The 19,583-nt window shown below is 45.6% G+C and overlaps 1 protein-coding gene across 3 annotated transcripts in view; it reads right to left on the reverse strand.

Annotated features, from left to right (window-relative positions):
• Nucleotides 1-19,583, reverse strand: part of AXIN1 (axin 1) — an 82,974-nt gene that overhangs the window by 32,008 nt on the left and 31,383 nt on the right. The window lies entirely within an intron of this gene.

Consider the following 19,583-nt stretch of genomic DNA (forward strand, 5'->3'; position numbering starts at 1 on the left):
ATGCAGGCCAACCTCCTTCTCTTCAGCAAAAGGTCAGGAAGGGAGGCTGCCTGCAGGAGCTAACCTGGGAAATAAGTTCTTGCTCAGGAAGAGACCTGATGGTGAAGCAGCCTGTGAACCAAGAAGGCACAAATTCCTTCATGCTCACTCTGCCACCATCATAGAAAAGCCACTGCTGCCAACGTGCCTCCAGCTCTGCCACCCTGCAGGACAGACAGGCCATGCAGGCATCTTGTTCTCCTGCAAGTCATTTTGTAATGTGCCAGAAGAAGGAACAAGCTGAAATGTTCACATAAACCAAAGAGCACTTAATCCCCTGCTCTCCCTGCCTGCCCCTCTGCATGAAGAGCAGCATTTTTAAGATATCTTGAAGCTGATGAATTCCTGAGTTTTCCAAGCTCTGAAAATCAGAGTCTTGCTTCAGTTCAGATCACAAAGTTCATCAGCATCATCCTTTATTTAGTAACTCAGTAATCAGCACCTGGTGGAGGTGATTTGCAATGGGCCCTGTGCTAACACCTCCATGGAGGGCACATCGTGCAATGTGTGCTTCTGTGTTCTGCCAAGAAAAGTGATTCTGGTTCTACTGTAGTGGTTAAAGTCCTACAGACAAAAGAAAACAGCCCCTGCCCCAATGAGTTTACATTTAGACAAGACAAGGAAACCCATGAGAAACACACAGATGGAGGGACCAGAGGTGAGGAAGACACCAGCAAAGGGTAAAGCTGGCACTTGGTGTGTATCTGTAAGGAGTATAAATGCAGGACAGACACCAGCAAAGGGAAAAGCTGGCACTTGGTGTGTATCTGTAAGGAGTATAAATGCAGGACAGACACCAGCAAAGGGAAAAGCTGGCACTTGGTGTGTATCTGTAAGGAGTATAAATGCAGGACAGACACCAGCAAAGGGTAAAGCTGGCACTTGGTGTGTATCTGTAAGGAGTATAAATGCAGGACAGACACCAGCAAAGGGAAAAGCTGGCACTTGGTGTGTATCTGTAAGGAGTATAAATGCAGGACAGGCACTGCAGGAACTGGGACTGGCAGAGTGTCCGTCAAGGCAGAGGTTTGTGGATGCTGTTATGTAAAATATGGCACATGGTGCACCAGGATGGAAGCATTACCAAAGTATTTTAAAACCTGAACTGGACAGGGTTACAGCCTTCAGCTAATGCATTGCTCAGCCAGCTCCTATTCACCTGCTCTTTGGGTCCTCAGCATACAACCTGTTTTCCTTGTAATTCAAGGGGTCATGGATATTCACTGGTCACTAGGAAAAATCACATTGTTTCAGGTCCATTATGGGGTCAGTTAGAAACAAATGACTTCCCTACTCTCAAAAAGAGAAAACTATTCTGTGTGCCACAAACCAGCCAAAACTCCAAACTCTTTCTCCTTGGATGATGAAGCTTAGCATAGCTGCAGAATGGTGCAAAGAGCATTCAAAACTGAGCCAGCTGAGGCTTTTCATGGCTGTTTGACAGAAGGGAGCCTTGTGAGGTTTCTCCAGGTACAATACAGGTACAATACAGAGTCAGCTGGGGATGAGCACAGGGTACAATATTGACTCAGGTACAATACAGAGTCAGCTGGGGATGAGCACAGGGATGCTTTGGGATGGTGAGTCACTACAGACACCTTCTAGCATGGAAACTTTCTGTCAGTTGCTGCAGATGTGCACTGGAGCAAACTCATTTCTATATTCCATCAGATTTCTAGGGCAAGTACTGGAAATAATTGGAACAAGTTCACCCTAAAAAGCAAGGGATAATAAGTGAAAACCTTACCAGCCCCCTTCAGCCATTCTCCCTGTGCAGAACGGTCAGTTCTGAACATTAAAGGAGAGCTGTGCAGTGCAACCCTCCTGTCAAATCCAACATGACAGCAGTGTGATGGAGGCTGAGACAACCTCTTAAATTGAGGCAGGAATGATGGATAGCTCAGGCCTTCCCTGAGGGCAAAGACAAGGATGATTTTTGGACAATCCAATTAAAATATAGCACCAACTTCTAGTGGACCTTTCTCCAGGACTCTGCAAGAGGCATGGATTATTCTAGCAGTATACTAAGAAAGCACTCACATATACAGAATAAAATGCACAGGGCAATCAATTTCCCCTTTGCATCTGTTGATACAAAGAGCAGCAGAGAGCACCTGAAGAGATTGCTGGGTGTGCAACTGTGATGGCTGAAGGAACCAAGAGTGAGCAGATGGGCCCTGGAAGGTCCCTGACACCTCTGGAGGAGCTGGAATGGCTGGGCTCTCCCACAACACTCCCCAGCTGTGGTCTCCTCACTGAGGATGCAGGTTTGGTCACAACTGTTGTATTTAGCTAAAATTACACACTTAAGCATGTATACAACAGGGATTACTTCCATTTTAGCCCTGCCTCTAATACATCAATGCAAATGTAAACTTTTGGTAAGCGTAAGGAGATGGAAAGGGTATAGGATTTCAAAGCAATCATAACAGGTTACATTACTTTTGAGGAATCCATCTGTATTCAATCCTTCTCCTAATGTTCTCTCTCCCTGACAACTCTCTTCAGCTGGCTCGTATCACTATTTGAATGTTTTGTGCCGTGCCTCTGAAGAACGCTTTCAACATCTATTAGGAGGAAAACATTAAAGGAACATGGAGTCTAACAAAAAAAACTGGTCACTTCTGATCTGGGAGGGGAGGCTGCTTTAAAAGGGATTCAGGCACCCTCAGAGCAATTTGAAATGTCAGTTAAAAACCTCACATACTGAGCTCTATGCACTGATAAGGGCGATAAAAGGAAAGGTGAGCATTTAAAGTTAGACTTCACAAAAATTCCTGCAGCCTTCCAGAATTTTATTTCATTCTTTAAGACAGAAAGAGCAATGAGCATTTTTGAAATGAACACGGAACGTTTCATACATTGCAGAAATAAAGCTGCATGTCTCTTCTGCAGCTCTCAGTTGCTCAACCCTCAAAATAATCACATAGGGAACAATTATAACAGAGATCACAGCGACCTGAGTAAGTCAGCCTGACCAGCTGCCTTTTCTTTGCATAAAGCCCTCTGCTGATCACTGCACATTCTGGTAATGCTGACAAGGGCCTCAACTGCTGTAGAAAAACAGCAGGAAGTTCCTTAAGGCTTCCTTCTACCTGTTCTGGGTTTATTTTGTGTGTTGCCTTGGCTGCATCCCATCCATCCCCAGATTTCTCACTCCTGTGACCAAGCACCCAGCACTTGGGACCTCAGCATCATCAGATCTTGGAGTATCAATGCAAGTGAGCAGAGAGGTGAGGTCCTCTTCAGTACTCTTGCTCTATGTGGAGTTCCCACTGCATCCTGAGTCCCTAAGGGCATCCTTTTCCTTCCAGCCTGGGAACCCCAGTCTCCCTCACACAGCTTCCCCCAATGGCTATTTCAATTTTAAATCAAAGATGCAAAGTCCCCAACCTTTGCCAAACATGCTACTCTGCTCTATGCAAAATCCCCAGGGTTGGTGTGCTCTGGGGAAGAATTTCATCACCTTCAGCACCCACAGTGGGAGGAAGAGCTCACTGATCCTGCCTCCAAAGCCAAATCCAAGTGGCACTCCCTTTGGTTCTCACCAGTTATGTACCTCCTTCACTGATGTTCTTCATCAAGCATGGGGAAAAAAACCACTAAGGCAAGAAGAAAACTTCCTTGAAGATGAAAAGCCTCTAGGCAACTAATTTCTGTAGAATTTAAATTTCCACTGGAGGGAATAAGTTGCACAACACTCTACTGGCAAGTCTGAGAGCCATGGTCTTCCCAAGCCTGCTAGCAGTTCCAGCATGGCTGGAACAGCTCCCAGTTTAACAGGGAAGATGATCAATCCAAAGTTTTCATTGCTACCACCTTCTCCAGCTCCAGCACTAAATTTTTATGGCACTGACATTTTCTGGAAGACAATTTTTCCTCAAAAGAATTGAAGCTGTGATAGAATCCAGGCAGGCCTCCTTTTGCAAGGGTGCCCCACCTCCCTGATCCAGAAACTCTAAAATCCCTGGTGGCATGGGATGCTCCTCCAAACCCCTGCACTACCAAGGAAGCAGCTGTTTGAGACACAGTATTAGCAAATCAAAAAGATAAAAACTCATAAAGCTGACCATAAAACTCCAATGCACTCTCCCTAAACAGCTCTTGCAGAAGTTTTCCTCCCATGCCATAGTCTGAAGCTTTGGTCACCAGAGCTTTGGTAAGCAGCTCATTTTCAACATGGGAGAAATCCCATTTTCCAGATGCCATAACCCCTGAACTTCATGAGTCACTGCGGAAAGTTCTGAGCTGCAGGAGTTCTGGGGATGCTGGCAAGTCCCACAGAAGGACAGCCCAAAATGGGCTCTGGAGAAACTCCACATGTCTCACCAGAGCTGATGGCAGGTGGAGGAGCTGGGATGCCCTCCCTCCAGCACTGTGGTGAGCAGCCTCACAGCAGGACACCATTCCTCCTTTCCTCTTCTGGTGGGTGGTGTTTGGGCTGAAGGATTGTGCCCTGAGACCACAGATCAGGGCTGCAACTCAATGGGACCCAACTACTCATTCTGTGCTCCCACCCTGCTTTTTCACACCAACTTCTGAAAAATTAGCTCAAGCTTTTGCAGTCCTGTGTTTCTGAAGATGACTATTTCTAGGAAACCATCACTAAGCATGCATTACTCTTATTTGGTGTCCCTGGTCATTTTGCATTTGTGACTGGGAGGATGCAGTCTAATGCTGAGACATCCTTCCAGCTCGTTATTTTGACATGTTCCATTTATTCAGTGAGGGAAAAAAAATAGTTAAAAAAGTTACTTACTTCCATGCAAGAAACAAAAGGTCCTTCTAGAATCACAGGTTGCTGAGTCTCCAGCTAGCCACTTACTTCCAAAACTTACATCCACCAACAAGCAGGTGACTGTCATATCCTTCATGCAGTTCCAGATTTCAATATCACAACCAGTCAATCAAATGAAAAGCTGCACATCTTGGTTTATGATGTACAAGCCAAAGCAAATCCCTTCAGCATGTCTAAACAGAACGTGCTGACAGGAGTGTCCCAGCAGCAGGGCCCCCTTTAAACAAGGGATTACAGCAGCATCCACCACAGAGTCCAGCTTACAAGATTACATTAATCCACCACCTGAACAGAAAAGTCTATTTCCAATCCGTGGTACCAACAACTATCACAGAAGTTGCATCATACAGCTTCTCCCAAACCATTATCATGGGAATGTTTTGGAGCTAAGAACAAAAAGTCTATGAAAATGCAAAGCTGAAAACCTTCACTCCTGACTGGATTTGATCTATGCTAAAGATGCAAAGTTGGCTCAAGAGGTTAAAATTGGGGATTTACCTGATAATCTGATTGCAGATTGTTGGGGTTGCTCCACTTAACACTCTTCCCAATTACTCTGGGTACTCAGATGCTGCTGTGCATCTCAACTTTATCACTGCCAATGTCAGGCTAATCACATGTGTTCCAGGCAAGGGCAGCTTCTTCAAAGATCACATCAATTCTGGACAAGTTAATCTGTTCTTTGAGGTCTCCAGATGGCTCTTGCCAAGAAAGTTCACCTCCAGCTCTGCAGCCGGCGAGCGCAGCGGCCCCAGCGCTCTGCAGAGCATTACAAAGGAACCAGATCAAAGTTGTGTCTTACAAAAAAATGAAATCTGAAGTTTGAAAAGCAACAGCAGCCTGTCACTTGTAGGCTTAAAGACGACTTCTGCATGCTCCAGCTATCAGGGAATTTATGATTACAGTCTGGCTTTTAAAAGCTGATGAAAAAAACGACGCTCTTTAGCACTCCTTGCCTTTGCAAATCTGTATCTTCTTCCCTGCCTATTCATCCTCCCACACCAGAGGAAGAAGGGAAATAAATAAAAATGTAACTAAAAGTACAGATAAGGGCTCTTCTTTTTTCTTCTAAGGCGCTCAACTCCATTTTAGGACTACATGAAGATTATTTTATGGGGAGCTTCAGCAATTATTGTGAAGTATTAAAGCACAGTTACAAAAGCTAAATCCAAGATTTACCAGACTGAGTTTCCAGTTTCTAACTCCTTTGCATTTACCAAGGACATGCTACTTCTCAGGCAGGACTAATTTACAGAGGATGCATTAATTGCAACCAGTAATTAAGATCATAGGATACAGCAAGGTGGGGGAGAGGATCTAGGAAGGAAGTTGAAATACAGGAAATAAAATGTTTGCCTTAGGAGGCAAATAAGGACTAGATAGGCTAAATATTGTGGCTGTACTGCCCTATCGCCACCCTAACCTTCTTAGGAAAGGCTTTCAGACAACAGGATGAAACCACTGTGTTCCAAGGAAACTGCAGAACGAGTCCCTCAAGATTTCATCTGACTGTGAATCTCCAAACCAGCCCTCCCAGCTCCTCCTTCCCAATGGAGGGCGAGGCTGTGCTCACTCATCACCCCAATGTAATAAAGGATTTTGTCCTCTAGTTACAGATTTAAAATCAAAACTGCAAAAATCTGAGTGTGACAAACAATAAAAGCAAGTCCTTCCTGAAAACAATGCATGTCTTCCCTAGAATAAGACCACAAACCTCATTTATTTAATAGCTCAAAGCACAAGATATTCATTAAAATGAAAAAGAAAAAAAATGGGCAACACAATGTCTGCAAAACAATTAACAGGACAATTGGATCATCTTCCTGAAATAAAGCAAATGCTGCAGAACATTCTGTTCCATATCTAGCAATAACAGGTATCTGCCTAGATTAATTTCAATATATTAGCCTGAGCTTATACCATAACATAGTAGTTTTGTTTGGTTTTTAAAATGATGACATGATTCATATGAATCCTTATCCATCATGAAATGCTGACAATATTAGGGAAATTTTCTATAAAATATACAGGATATTTGGCTGCATTAATTGCAGCTGAACAAGAGTCTCACTGCTTTAGAGCAGCTGAGCTGCATCCAAAAGCTGCTGTAGTGACTTGAGAAGCTACAAAAGAAGAGCAAACCCAGCAGTGTGTGTGCATTTTGGATATCCAGGGTACACTGCTGCCACCCATGAGCCACACTCGCCTCCATGTCCTGCCTCTGCCAGACAGCACATCACAGGAGAACTGGCTTTAATATTTTATTGGAAGGGACAGAATCAATCTTGTGCAGGGAAGTGCTGAACATCCAAGCATGTTAACCCCTGAAACGAGTGGGACCTGAGTCCTCATCCCTGATTTTTTGACCCTCCCAAGGTGTTGTCCCTGGGGCATCAGGATCACGAGCATGGAGACAGGTAGAGAGGGCTGATAATGCAGTCTCCTTTCCCCTGCTAAAACTGAGAGCTGGGGAAAATTCAGCAAGAGGCTGATTGGCAAGAGCTCTCCACTCTGCTAACTGGCTTCTCAGACTGAAATGACATCTATGTTTAATACAAGTGATTTCATATATATACATATATATGTGTGGTTAAGTGGAGGAACACACAGAGCAGGCATTTCAGACAGCATTTCAGTGCCAGCTCCCTGCTCTCTGCTTTCCTTGGTGACTGTCCCAGGTAAATTGGGGCTGGTGGAGAGGGGAAACACTTTGCAAAGTGCTGTGGGAGTCTTTACATGGGCCTCTCTGCTTTTAGCCCCACGGTTTCACTTCCCTGGGAAGGCAGGCGGAGCAGCCGGGAGACATAAAGGAGATCCAGAGGAAATAATCCTTCCCAGAAGGGGCCACCATGCCACAGACGGAGTAACAGCAGTGAACCTCCCGACGTTCAGAGCCCTCCGTGCCGTGCCAAGGCAGCCATCCCTGCCTGCAGCCCGGGCTGTGCTCGCTGTGCAGATGGAAGGGGCAGCCCGAAGCTGTCCCGGCATTCCAGCCCGGCTGTGCCGACACCCACGCACGGCACGGCGGCTCCCGGCCCCTCGCCCCCTCGCCCGCACCGAGAGCGCCTTCGTGGAACAAATTACTTCCAAATGCCTGGCTCTGAGGCACAGGGAAAGAGGGAAGCCCAGGTTTGTACCTGGGTCTGCTCACAACACAAAGAAGGCAGCAGCTCCACTTAAAAACACAACTGCCTGCAAACTATCAAATTAATCCCAGGATTTCAACAGCTTTTCTTCATTATTTTTTGTCTCAACCAAACCACAAATTTACTTAATGACTAAACCAGGCGAGCGAGTACTTTGTTTTCCAGACAGCAGGAACGTTTCTAACGGGATCCAGGTTTTCAGAACACACGCTTCCCCGACGTCAGGCAAGGAGGGAGAGGTTCCATTGCTCAGATGTGTTTGATGCTTTTTTTAACTCCCCCAAACCTGCCAGCACCGTGGCTGGGGCATCTCTGAGCCCTGAGCCCGAGGAGAGGCACTGAGCGGGGTGAGGAGGAATACAATAAGAACACTGTGTTCCAGGAATGACTGAATAAAGGCAAGAGCATGCTTTTGGCCAGCAGGATTCAGCACTGTAACTCCGTCTGCCACTTTTCTTCTCTGTCTGAAGCAATGTTGTTTGTCCACGCTTCTCTGAAATGGAAAGTATTTCCTCTTGCCTGCTTGTTCCAAGGAAAGATCTGAGGAGGCCTGGTATAACCAGGCAGAACTGGGGATTCTCCAATGACTTGACTCTTCTTTGCCAAAATTTCTGCTCAACAAGAAAGGGCTTACAAGAAAGAAATTACAAGCAGATTTCTCTGCAAGTTCAGTAACTTAAGACCAAGGTCTGTAGAATGAGTAAGTTTTTGGATGGAAACAAAGCATCCAGCTTTGGCCATTGACTCCAGATCATTCCCTGCCTTCCTGCATACCTACAGAGCTTCTGGAGCGTTCAAAAAGGTACAACAGGGCAGGCACATCCACAGGTACATGGAGCACCCTGGGGAATGGGAGCCTCCGGAATCCAAGGGCTAAACAAGACCATGGGTGCTCAGTCCTTCCTTGGACCATCAGAGTTTTTCAGGAGGCATCAACCCCAGCACTGCAATTGTTGTATTGCTTTCAGGGATAAATTTCCCAATACTTCAATCACAACAGTGAAGGGGGGCTCTGTTTTACAAGGACTTTGACATTAAACCGCCTGCCTGTACCACTGGGCTGTGTAACATAAGCTGAGCTGCACAACCACAGACTTGCCAGCCTCACATGAATTCCCCTCAAAACAATGGTATGAAACTCAATACTCGTTACCAATTCATTGCCAACAAAGTTGGAATTTTAATGAAATTACAAATTTGGATGGCAGAGGAAACCAGCTGAGGTAGTATTTTGAATGCCTATGAGGCACCTAACTCAGCACCTCAACACCACTCGGCTTTGCTCATGAAGACCTTTGACAAAGCCCTGCTAATGATGAGGTGGGCAGAATTAGCAGTAATCCTGCACTAAATAAAAGACTTTATTTCACTCATTAAGGTCTGGCTCACAAGGCACATGAAGAGAAGGGGTCTGCCTCCAAGCAGAGTTGCTCGCTGGTGTCTTAACTCCTACAGAAATGATCCAAGAAACTTCCCCCATTGAACAAGAACCTTTGAGGTGAGTGAACCCTGACCTCAGCTGTTAACAAAACCAAAACCATGGAGGGCTGGCAAGACCTGGCAGAGATAAAGCTGAGAGTCAAGATTTAATAGTGCTCCCAGAGGGGAGATTCAGCTGATTAGAAGCATCCTAATCTTCTCTCTCAGTGTATATTAAAGGTCAAGAAGTGGGATCAGATATTGGCAGCACATGAAAAAACAACTCAGTCGAGCAAAAGACCTTCACAAAGACGTTTCATACCTTCACATTAAAAATTCCTGCAAAGTCTTATTTAACTTTACTTCCCTCTAGGGAACACATTCAAGTTTAAAAGTCAAGAGACCATTAGATTGGGACAGAAAAGAAGCACCCCTGCAGAAGACTTCTGCCTCCAATCAGTACTTTATAATGAGCAAGAGTTCATAAGCATCAGCTGATTGCTACCATGACAGATAAGTAGGTCTCAGAAGCACAACACCACAAAACAGAGCTTCTCTAGCAGTGCTCTGGAGTCTCACAGGCTCCCCAAATGGGGTCATTAAAGGATACTTGTTAGATGTTAACAAACGGCAGGCTGTATCAACAACAACATACTGGCAAGCTGCAAAAAGCTTTTAAACTTGCTCTATTATTTATTGCTCAGCTCCACAGAGATGTCAGCATCACAACAGAAGTATAAATCCTAACTCAGTCTGCTGGTCACTACTGGGAGCTCATAATCTTGACTTTCCTTTCACAGCTCAAGCCGACCTGGCCAATATAATGCAGGGGCTGGGGCAAGAGGAGGGTGGGCTAAGTCATGTTGTCCTTCTGACAAGGTCTATTAGAGGTTGACAGCAATGACAAATCCTCAGAAGAACTGTAATAACAACCACCAGAAGGAATGTAAAACACAGAAACTGTGTTTAAGGGAGACAGATGCTGTTAAAAAGGGTATTTCCTTTTCTAGAGATACTTATTTTATTTCTTTTTTAAGAGTTTAGCAGACTAGCAGGAAACAACTTGCTGTTGTCCCTGGAAAATAGGCATACAGAGGGAAGACAGTCTTATGAAGCTGCTACAAACAGACCTCCTTTTAAACAAAGATTAAAGTAACTTTTCCTTAGATGGTGAGCATGAAGTATTCTTTCACAGTCCTAGTTTTGGGACAGTCACCAAACCTTGCATCTCCAGCCAGACCTGGAAGCCAACCATCAATCGCTGCACCGAGGTCACACAAAGTCATATTTAAAAAGGAAGAATGAAGTCAGTGGACTCAGTTTCCCATTTCTCATGGCTGTTCTTTTACAAATGGGTCTAAATTTGGTGTCTGACTGGCAATCCAAGAGCAAAGAATTTCAGAGCAGTGAGAAAGATGGAGGAGACCAGCATCCAAAGGGAGCCAGGGCAGGTGGCTCAGTGATCCCTTGACTGTAACTCCAAGGTTGTGTGCTGGACATGCTCTGTTGCTGAGGGTGACACATCTCCAGAGACATTCTAAATAATCCAAGGTGCAAGAACCAGCTCACCTCATTGAAACATGTATTAAAATGTTGAGAAAATCAGCTGAAGGAGGAAGAGAGGGGGGAAAAATCAAAAATAAAAGAGTTGCTCATAGGCAAATTGCACAGGAGCTCACAGGGCATTCCTGGGACACAGCAATACCAAAGGGTCCAGCTAAACTCCAGACCTGGGGGGAGGTGAAACACCTTTAACTGTTTGGGAGGTTGACACTTGTGGTCCATCCCCTTATGAGGTTTAGCCACTGCTTCAGCAAATCCTGTACTTGTTTTTCCTGGGGGCACTTCACAGCAAGTGCAATTTGACTTCAAGAACTGTGCTGGGGTTTGTTGTTATTTTTGCCTTGAAGATTTTTTCTCATCCATTGGAACAGGCAGATATATGGGCTTTTACCTTTATTGCACAAATTCCACAGTATCTTTTCATCTGGTATGCATTATTGTGGTATATAGATGAAGTACCATGTCCACTCCAAGTGCCATAAAAGAACTGTTTGAAGCCTTGTTCCATTCCTGTTTATCTTTATACAATTAAAACCAGTTGACAGCTCCACATAGGAAGAATAAGTGACAATGCAAGCAATGTGCTTTTTATTCTAAACAAATTAACCACTGTTCAGATAAAAGATGACTGTATTTGGTTTTTACCTCAGTTTCTTAAAGACACAAGGCTAGATGAGCAAACTGTGTGTTCCATTGATGCCTTTTTAATCCCTCTAGAAATTCTGAGTACAAGGTGCTTGCTGACACCCAACCAAATTCAATATGGGAGGGATGCCCCAGAGACACTGTGATAATTAGTGAAAATGGGGAAGTGTGGAGAGACTCTTAAGTGCTCTGAATAACTGATCTCAGCAGAAAAGCTGCATGGAAAGAAGATCTTACAATCACTTCAAATGCTCCAGCTCCAGCTGACAACTCTCCAGACACTGAATACAGCACAGGACCATTGCAAAAGGCACATTTTTGTCACCCCAGAGGTGAGACCTGGTTTAGTTCTGCATTTTGGATGGCAGTGTGTGGGCCTACAATCACTCTCAGTTGACATGATGTGTTGCTGACACCATTTTCCTCTTCTACAGCAGGAGCAGAGCACTGGAGCTTGTCTGACCCACTGCCACATTGCAATCATGCCACGTGCCATAACCAGAAATGAGATTCCACAGATGAAGGGAAAGGCTGTTTTCTGTGTATGGCCTGGAGCACAAGAGCTGTGAAACACTGGAGCCCATCTGTGTGACACAAACCCACCATCTGTTACTGAGTGCATATGGGCCATAGCATACACACAGAATTCCACTGACCAGGCAGGTACTACAGGAATGCATCACTGCTCTAGATGTTTTCTCCTTAAGACAGCAGGGAAAAGCAATCTATAAGTAGGAAAAAATTTATCTTCTGCTCAAAACATATCTCTTCTGCTCACGTATCTCATCTCCTCTCTGCAGAACTTCATCTGCTCAGGGCATAGGATAAATGGATTCACATCCTTATTTTTCCCCCTCTTTGTACTTTAACATCACCCAAATCTTATGTTGAGTGCAGCATTACTCACTTTGCTGGAGATTCCTCTTGGCAATTTCCACAAGTGTATCTTGTATTTATTTGTGCTGCTGTTCTGGAGGGAGGAAAATCCATCATTCTCTAATGCACAAAAAGCCAACTGCAATGCTGAAATTGTCACAACTTTTTTAAGACATGGGTGCTCAATTTGAAATGCTCTGGACCTAATACTCAGTGTTTTTAAAGAGTTCTGCCTTGATGCATGCTCAGCAAGTCTGATCTGGGTCTCAAACGGCAGGCAGAAAGCTGAGGCACACACAGTGACTCTCTCCCAGGGAAAAGAGCTGTCTTCCAGCATTGCTCTGGCAAAAGCCAGCACAGAAGTACCTCTGTTTTGCTGCTTGCATCTTCTGTCTCTGCTCCTACAGGGCCTTTCAATGACACAAGAAGCAATGCAGATGTCCTGTGCACTTTCCTTCCTACCTGCTCTGTTGGCTCCTCTGGCTCAGGCCACCCCATGCATGGAAAAAGCAAGAAGGCTGAAGTACAGGCAGTTTCAGCTACAGCACCCAAAAGCTCTGGGAGGGATTGGAAAATCCCTTCCCAGTTCCAACACCCTGTACAGTTTGTCTCTTGCTAGCTCCCAACGCCACCTGCTCACTGCTGGAGGAACTCCCCCTCTTCACCTCCTCCCCATCACTGCACAAAAAGCCTTTTTTGTTTTTTGTTTTTTTTCTGAGTTCCTTTTCTGGAGGCTGTGAGAAGAGAGCTGGCTCACCTAACAATGAGTGTTGAAGGCTCCATGATCAGCAGCAGCAGGAATTGCAGTTTCCTGTCTCTGAAGTCTTAGCCATGAGCACCATCAGAGTAAATACACTTTTTGGATACTCTAACTGCCAAAATTTTAAACCATCTTCAATAGAGCTTGTGCCATTTCACAAGCTTATAATTCAGTCACATTGAATAAATTCTCACATGGATGGCAAAATACATGTTCAAGCTGCCAGCATCCCACCTCCAGCAACCCACTTGCCAAACCCCTGCTTCAAAGTGGGAAAACTGGAAGGTTATCAATGTAAAATAAATTGTAAGACTCTGACATGAACAAAACAATGTAATTTCCTCCCCCTCTGTTTTTACTAAAATTTGCCAAAATAATTCAGCCTGAGGCAGAATCTCAGCATGGAAGAACACCAAACAACACAGTCTGATAAAGATATGAGCAACTACAACAAAGTTCTATATAATGGGGAATGTTGGGCAACCATGACTACAGCCACTGCTGCCAGCTCTGCCTATAGCATAAATGAGCAATATTATAACATCCCCATTAATCCCCTCTCCAAAACTACGAGTGAGTCTGGAATATGACTCATAATATCCTTGGCACACATTTTGATCACAAAGTTGATGAAAGCACCCGTCCCTGAACCCATGTATGAAAACTGTTTAGATGAATTAATCACAACATGCAGGAACTTGTGACACCAATGTCTGTCTGAGCCTGCCCATTTGCAGCTGTGGTGGTGGGACACGATGTGACAGCAAAGTGACACTGCTGCCAACCTTTGCTGCTGGTACTTTGTCACATCCAGGCAAGAGAGGACAGTATTTGCCAGTGGTTTTTATTCTAGCAGTGACCTTGCTGGGCTCTGTGTACATCCACAGGGTGATGTAAAACTCACTCTGTAAGGCAGTGAAGAGGCTGCTCTGTTGTGTGTGCGTTGTTAACATTCAATGGCATCATCTCCTCGCTCGAGATGGTAACAGATATCTGTGTATTCTGCAGATGCATTTGCAGCTTCTAGCAAATAATAAAGGAATTTATGAATTCCACTGCTGGTGACTTGGTGCCATGGATTCTCCATGTGCAGGATCACTTTGTTCCTTTCCTGTGAGCAATAGGGTGACTGCCTGGTGGGATTGCCTACCTCATTCCAGGTGAGCAGTCAGAGTAATTTATCACACTGCTTTATCCAGAAGTAAGGAAGAGGACTTCTCATAGTGTCAGCTATTTCCTGACACTGATCTTGCAAACCCTCCTCCCTGCAGGCTGTATTATCTGGGAAAAGTTAGGGAACTTTGGAGCAAAGAAATATCTGCACAATTCCTTGACTGGGGCCAACCCCAGGAGATGAGAAGGCCATGCATGTCTGCAAGAAGCTGACCCTGGAATGAGGAAGAATAATCCTCTTCTACTGTTGGAAATGCAGTTGCACTCAAAAAAAATGTTTTAGGGATTTTGTTTTCTGCTGCAAACAGAGAAGAAACAGACCCACAACAGCTCTCAACGACTTGGGCTTCAGTTTTGGGGAGAATGCCATTGCAGAGGAAGACTTGTGTCCTGCTGGTAGTTTAGGGCAAGTTCACAAAGTGACAAAACTCTGACCTTCAGTGCAAACGTGGTAAGAATCCAGGAGACAGACCAGAACTGTGCCTGCTCAGCTCCTCACCTCAGAGAGAAGACATTTCTATCAGTCCTAAAGAGGAACCAAGGGCCATGATCCCATCAGCAGGAGAGGATGTGCTGGAGATCATCAGACCCTAGAAAATCTGATTCTGATCAACAACACTGTCCCAAGTGACAAGAACTAGCAGGGCAAGGTCACCTGTCTGGCTGAAATTCAGCCCAGGAGGGCTGGCTGAACAGCAGTAAGAGAGAGGGCTCTTCAAACTTAAGTCTAAAACGTGTGGAACTTTTAGTTCTAGAGCAAGAAAAGATTTTGACCCAGTTTCAGATTTTAAGTCCATCTCCTAAACAAAAGCAGCTGAAGTTTAAATGAGCCAATTCTGCAGATCATTATGTTGCTATTACACAATTCCTTCTAATCCCTGAAGTGTGGAAGATGTGCCAACGCCAGCCCAGGCACATCTTTGTAATTTCAGCTGGACTTCCATCCTTTCCACTAAAGATTTTGTTCTGCTAAACCATTCTTGATGAATGCCAACACTAAAATCTCCCAAATATTTATTGCAATTTCTTTGGCCACACTATCACAAGTGCCTAAATTCCCCTTCTCAGTTGGAGAGCTATCTAGACCAGAGGTCTCCAAATCTTTCAGCCAAATAAATATCACAAAGGCTCACAAGCCCTATGAGTAGTAAGGCAGAGATTGTTTGTGCTACAAAAGGAACAAAAATGACCAGCCATCCCCTGCTGGCTATTCTCCTCCCCCAAGAACTTGGTCTAATCCCCTCTACCCTCGAGTCCTTAAAAAACAATGTGCCAGGGAGAGGGAGCAACTGCTCTGCATACTGATTCCCTGCAGCTTGGACATAGCTTGTGGAGGACCACTGCCAGCCAACTGCTGAGAGCAGCCCTCTCTGAGATGCTGTGCTAAGGAAGAGGTTGCTTTTCATCCCTCTGTCTTAGGGACTGCCCAAAGAAACTGTCAGGACAGCTTGCAGCTCTCCTGGGATCATAAAACAGCAGAGCACTTCCCACATTGTCTTTGTGTCTCCTAAGCCCAGCAGGTGAAAGGGCTGTGGAGCCCACAGCCACTCTCTGTGACAGTCCAAGAAGCAACCTGGCCTCATCCAAACATTCTGGGGAGAGGAGGATGCAGTCCAAGGAGAACACTCCTATTTCTCATCCAGTGGCTGCTGACACAGCACCCTTTAGGTGAGGAGGTGCACACACTCACTGATGAGCCATGCAGGGAGCAAGTGCCTGAGCTGCCAGGGGGGAAAGGGGGGAGATGAGCCAGAAACAGGGGCTTGTGGCCACCCCTGAGTGCTCCAGTGTGCCAAGGACAAACCTGGGAGCACTGCTGTATCTAAAAGAAGCCACAGTTGAGAAAGTAACATTATAAACCTATAAAAATAAGGTTTTACTGCTGCTGACTAGCTGGGACATGCAGAACATATGTTGCAGGGAACATAGCATGATTTTATTAGCAAACACAAAGCCATTCATGCTGAGTGGCCCAAATGGGGTGGGTTGAATTAAGAGAACAATAGCAGTTCATCAGATGGCCCTTTCTTTCACATATGTGTTCAACTTACTGTGCTAGCAAATACTTAAAGCGACTTGGAAATACATTTTCATTCAAAGAGACACTATTAACACTGAAATCTGACGTTATTACACTGAAATCAAAATAATTCAGAATGTAACCTATTCCTGATGCATTAAATAACTAAATGTAAACCATTAGCACTCAGGCAACCTCCTCATTTTGGAAACTCACTTTGTGACCAAGGGCCTGTTTGCCTGATTTAGCCCAAGCCAGCACTTTGCAGCTCTCCTGAGACTGGATGGGATGGTCTTTCAGCAGTGAAGACAGTGTGTGCTGCATCACTGCCCATGTGAGTGGGTCACAGGAGAGCTGTGCAGCCCTTGAGCTGTCCAGGGGAAGATGTGCTCAAGCTCAGACCAATCTGAAAGGTAAAAACCCATCCTGCTGCATCAGAGGCTGATGCTAACCACATTTCCAATTCAGTCATGGATTCCAGTTCCCCAAATAAGAAAACAATAGACACCAAAGAGGAAAAATGGAAACTGCTGCTTGGGGAAGCTTGCCATGACAAGCTGGCTGGAAGTGTGCTGGGACCAGATCCTGCTGAAGCCGGGCTGGGGCTGAGCACACCAAGGCAGCCTGCAGGGAGGGCAGGGCTGCCTGCTGGAACTGCCTGCTGGCCCATCTGCCCCCTCCCTGCCTCCTCTCCAATGCACAGTATTTGTGCTGCTCACTCACCCCAGGGTGGGAGGGATGAGAAGGGCTGGGACAAGCCTGGAGATGGGCTGGGGAAGGACAGACTTCAGAAGTGACAGTGGGCTCTGGCTCTGACTGTCCTGCAATGGGCACTTCTGCAGTGACAGGCATCTAGAGTTGCCTCAGTCTTGTTTTATGCCCATTTTAAACACTTTTTACAAAAAAATGAAGTAGGTGACTAGAGATACTGCTGGTTTAGGAACAACCTGCCTACTTAAATTACAGATTTGCCACAGGACACCATACAAATGATAAGGCACTATGCCCTGGCTCAACCTTTGTCAAAGAATTCCTAATCTTCTCCAAGATTAGATTTTTGTTCTTAACTGCCAGCTAGACTGCAGGGGGCCAGGCCCACAAACACAAATTAATTACATCAGCTGTAATTCACACCTCTGGACGTGTTTGTTAAGTGCTTTTTCATAAGGCAGCTGGGGGGGAAAAAAATCTAATAGTGTATCACACTGAACTATAGATTTCTGTTGTGGAAGGAGCACAAGATGGGTTAGGGTTAGGGTTTATACCCCAACAGGTGAATTCAAGCAAAGTTATTTCAGTGCAGGACTGTGTCCATCAACTTGCAGAGTTCAACCAGACACCTCTAAGATCTGCAACAACAGCAACAAAACAGCCATAAAGAGAGCTCAGCTCATCATCATCAGTGGGTAGCCCAGAATTCAGTCCCTGTCACACACAAGGGCTCAGAGACACAGGAGCTTCCCAGCCACTGCTGAGGGATGTCCCTGCCCACCATCCAATCGCACCAAAGGAAAGGTGAAATGTCACCAAGGAAGATGCTGTTCCTCAGGGGCTGGAAAATCCCCACCCTAACACAAGTCCCAGCGTTTCCCCTCCTCAGCTGAGGGAGCAGGGGCCTCCAAACACCAGCGCTGTGCAAACAACACAGAAGGGTTTTGGCTGTGGCAACCTCTGCAGTATGACCTTGAGGTGAGGAACACAGGGCTGCTGGTGAGTCTGTGGAGAGCCAGCTTGGCGTCCCACTGCACCCAGAGGTGACAGACCTGTGTGTAGGGCAAGGCCAGGTAAGTCATTCCTACTGCCTAGCACCCTGCAGGGACACTGGAAAGCCATGGTCAATCTTACATTGGTGCAGGAGGTAGCCAGATGGTGACAAGTGCAGCTGTGCTTCAGCCACACCAACACCTTTCCTTTGGGTTTTCCCAAGGCATGGCTTGCTGTTAAACATGAGGAACCACATCCATGAAGCCCACAGCTTCCAAGAGAACTTTGACTATAAACCAAACCTTAAAGGTTATGGATGTGAAGCACCATATCCTATTAATATCCCAGGTCTCATGCTTGCAGTGCTGTCCCATGCCTTTCCTTGAGTTGGTACTGTCCCCTGAGCAAGAGAGGGTTACAACAGGCACCAAGAGCCTCAAACTTCACTGTGGGCTATTAAATGCAAGTGCCACACACTTCAGTACCTCAGGCCATCCTGCCCCTATAATTCACCAGAAAGAAACTGCAGAATGGCTTGGTTTGCTCAGAGAAGAATTCCCCACTGCACAGGGTGATGGCTGAGCAAGGAGAAGACCCAGCCAAGTCTGAGCAGTCCAGGCTAGTCCTGCCTAACCCACATTGTGGCAAGATCCAAAGGGAAAACTCCATGCTTCTGTCCTCTCCCCAGTTCCTTCCTGCTCCTCCATCCTGGGGACTACAGACAGAGAAAACCACCAGCAGCCCAGCGATGGATGGGCAAAACTTTGATGAGTATCAGATGATCAGCACCCGGAGGCTGATGGGGAGATAGTGGCCCCCAAGCTCATCCTGCTGGAATGGCATGTCAGAAATGCCCTGGCTTTCTGCTTCCCAGGGTGGCAGGAGCACGATGGGGTAGGGGAGCACAGGCTTTAGGCATTTTTTTAGTTCAGTATTCCTACAGCAAACACATGCTGCACAAGAACAACTTCCAATCCAATTAGAAAATGAAAAAAACCAACCAAACACTAAGGACTAATTGCTTAAGATAAAAACACCTTATCTCCCAAATGATTTCCCTGACCTTCTGATGCATGGCAGTTCTCTGAATAAAAACGTGAACTATTTACTCAGGGTGGGATTTTCATGAGGGCCTGTAGGTGTGTCAAGGCAAGGTCAGTAAGGAGAGAGGATTTTTTTTTTGTTTTAATTTTTTTTAAGGCCAACAGCTACTGCTTGGAAAAGCCAGCAAGGAAATGTCCAGACCCTCAGATCACCCTCCTGGTCTACAAGAGAAGTCAGAAACTGAAAGTCAAACACAGGCTGAGAGCAAATGTTCCAAGTTAAATACATTAATCAATTAGATAATTGGAATGAAAATCCTGCTCAGTGCCCCTGAAAAGGCCAGAAGACATTAGTCAGGGGAGACGTGGCAAAGCTGCAGAGAGGACAACTGTCCTC

The sequence above is a fragment of the Molothrus aeneus genome, chromosome 16 (genome assembly GCF_037042795.1).
Source record: "Molothrus aeneus isolate 106 chromosome 16, BPBGC_Maene_1.0, whole genome shotgun sequence".
In the NCBI taxonomy this organism is placed as follows: Eukaryota; Metazoa; Chordata; class Aves; order Passeriformes; family Icteridae; genus Molothrus; species Molothrus aeneus.